Here is a 3,536-nt window from a genome sequence, read left to right as displayed (position 1 = left end):
GGGGATAATATGATGGCAGGAAATACAGAATTAGTAATTTTAACTGTATATGTGAATGGGATGAACTCTCCCATTATATGGAGATGGCAGACTGGATCAAAAGTCAGAACCCTACAATATGTTGTTTACAGGAAACACAATTAAAGCAGGGAGATATATACAGAGTAAAGGTAAAAGGTTGGAGCAGAATCTATTATGCTTCAGGTAAAGCCAAAAAAGTAGGAGTAGCCATCCTTATCTCAGATCAAGCTAAAGCAGAAATTGATCTAAATAAAAGAGATAATAAAGGAAACTATATCCTGCTAAAAGGTAGCATAGGCAATGAAGCCATATCAATACTAAACATATATGCACCAAGTGGTATAGCATCTAACTTCCTAAGGGAAAAGTTAAGAGAGTTGTAAGAAGAAATAGACAGCAAAACTATAATAGTGGGACATCTCAAACTTGCACTCTCAGAATTAGAGAAATCAAACCACAAAACAAATAAGAAAGAAATTAAAGAGGTAAATAGAAGATTAGAAAAACTAGGTATGATAGATCTTTGAAGAAAACTGAATGGTGATAGAAAGGAGTATACTTTCTTCTCAGCAGTTCATGGAACCTATACAGAAATTGACCATATACTGGGACATAAAGATCTCAAAATTAAATGCAGGAAGGCAGAAATAGTAAATGCCTTCTTCTCAGATCACAATGCAATAAAAACTACATTCAACAAGAAGTTAGGGGTAAATAGACCAAAAAGTAATTGATAACTAAATAATCTCATCTTAAAGAATGACTGGGTGAAACAGCAAATTATCAAAACAATTAATAATTTCATCCAAGATAATGACAACGATGAGACATCATACCAAAATGTGTGGCATACAGCTAAAGCGGTAATAAGGGGAATTTTTATATCTTTAGAGGCTTATTTCAATAAAATAGAGAAAGAGAAGATTAATGAATTGGGCCTGAGACTTAAAAAGCTAGAAAAAGACCAAATTAAAAACCCCCAATCAAAAACTAAACTTGAAATTCTAAAATTAAAAGGAGAAATCAATAAGATTGAAAGTAAAAAACAAACAAACAAACAAACAAACAAACTATTGAATTAATAAATAAAACTAAGAGTTGGTTTTATTAAAAAGCCAATAAAATAGATAAACCTTTGGTAAATCTGATCAGAAAAAGGAAAGAGGAAAATCAAATTGTTAGTCTTACAAATGAAAAAGGGGATCTTTCCACCAATGAAGAGGAAATTAGAGAAATAATGAGATACTTTGCCCAACTTTATGCCAATAAATTTGATAACTTAAGTGAAATGGATGACTACCTCCAAAAATATAGGCTTCCTAGATTAACAAAGGAGGAGGTAAACTGCTTAAATCATCCCATTTCAGAAAGAGAAGTGGAACAAGCTATTAATCAACTCCCCAGGAAAAAATCCCCGGGACCAGTTGGATTTACATGTGAATTCTACCAAACATTTAAAGAACAATTAGCCCCAATGTTATATAAACTATTTGAAAAAAGAGGGAATGAAGGAGTCCTACCAAACTCCTTTTATGACACACACATGCTATTGATACCTAAACCAGGCAGATTGAAAACTGAAAAAGAAAACTATAGACCAATCTCCTTAATTAATACTGATGCTAAAATCTTAAATAAGATATTAGCAAAAAGACTTCAGAAAATCATCCCCAGGATAATACACTATTATCAAGTAGGATTTATACTAGGAATGCAGGGGTGGTTTAATATTAGGAAAACTATGAATATAATTGACCATATTAATAATCAACTTAATAAAAACCATATGATCATCTCAATAGATGCAGAAAAAGCATTTGATAAAATCCAACATCCATTCCTACTAACAATGCTTGAGAGTATAAGAATAAATTGACTATTCCTTAAAATAGTCAGGAGCATATATTTAAGACTGTCAGTAAGCATAATATGTAATGTAGATAAACTAGAACCTTTCCCAGTAAGATCAGGAATGAAACAATTTGCCCAATATCACATTACTATTCAATATTGTATTAGAAATGCTAGCTTCAGCAATAAGAGTTGAGAAAAAGATTCAAGCAATAAGAATAAGTAATGAGCAAATCAAAATGTCACTCTTTGCAGATAATATGATGGTATACTTAGAGAACCCCATTGATTCTAATAAAAAAGTTATTAGAAATAATTCACAACTTTATCAAAGTTGCTGGATACAAAATAAATCCACATAAATCCTCAGCATTTTTATATATCACCAACAAAATGAAACAGCAAGAGATACAAAGAGAAATTCCATTCAAAACAACTGTTGAGAGTATAAAATATTTGGGAAGCCATCTACCAAAAAAAAAGTCAGGAATTATATGAGCAAAATTACAAAACACTTGCCACAAAAATAAAATCAGATTTAAATAATTGTAAAGACATTCAGTACTCGTGGATAGGCCGAGTGAATATAATAAAGATGATAATACTTCCCAAACTAATCTGTTTATTTAGTGCTATACCAATCAGACTCCCAAGAAACTATTTTAATGACCTAGAAAAAAATAACAAAATTCATATGGAAGAATAAAAGGTCAAGAATTTCAAGGGAATTAATGAAAAAAAAAGTCAGTAGAAGGTATGAAGGTAGTCTAGCTGTACCTGATCTAAAGCTGTATTATAAAGAAGCAGTCACCAAAACCATTTGAATTTGGCTAAGAAATAGACTAGTTGATCAGTGGAACAGATTATTACACAGGACAAAATAGGGTACAACAATAACAATCTAGTGTTTGACAAACCCAAAGATACCAACATTTGGGATAATAATTCATTATTTGAAAAAATCTGTTGGGAAAACTGGAAATTAGTATGGCAGAAATTAGATATGGACCCACACTTAAGACCATATACGAAGATATGATCAAAATGGGTCCATAATTTAGACATAAAGAATGAGATCATAAATAGATTAGAGGAACAGAGAATAGTCTACCTCTCAGACCTGTGGAGGAGGAAGGAATTTATGACCAGAGGAGAACTAGAGATCATTATTGATCACAAAATAGAAGATTTTGACTACATCAAACTAAAAAGTTCCTGTACAAACAATACTAATGCAAACAAGATTAGAAGGGAAGTAACAAATTGGGAAAATTTTTTTAAAAGTTAAGGTTCTGACAAAGGTCTCATTTCCAAAATATATAGAGAACTGACCCTAATTTTTATACCTTTCCCCTTCTGCTTCTGTTCACCTTTCTATTAGCCACTATCCTTTCTTTCCCCCTTCTCCTCCTACTTCACTAAAGGGTGAAACAAGCTTCTCTGTGAAGCTACATATGTCTGATATTCTCATTTTGAGTCAAATCTGATGATAGTAAGATTCACACACTGCTCATCCCTCTCCCCTCTTTCCCTCAATTGCAATAGATCTTTTTTGCCTCATAATGAGATGTAATTTATTCTATTTTAACTCAATTTTCCCCTTTTCCCAGTAGAAACACCATTCCTTTTCCAAATTCCTTTTAAAATATAAAAAAAATGAAATT

The sequence above is a fragment of the Sminthopsis crassicaudata genome, chromosome 4 (genome assembly GCF_048593235.1).
Source record: "Sminthopsis crassicaudata isolate SCR6 chromosome 4, ASM4859323v1, whole genome shotgun sequence".
Taxonomy (NCBI): domain Eukaryota; kingdom Metazoa; phylum Chordata; class Mammalia; order Dasyuromorphia; family Dasyuridae; genus Sminthopsis; species Sminthopsis crassicaudata.
Note: the sequence above shows the minus strand (reverse complement) of the source record.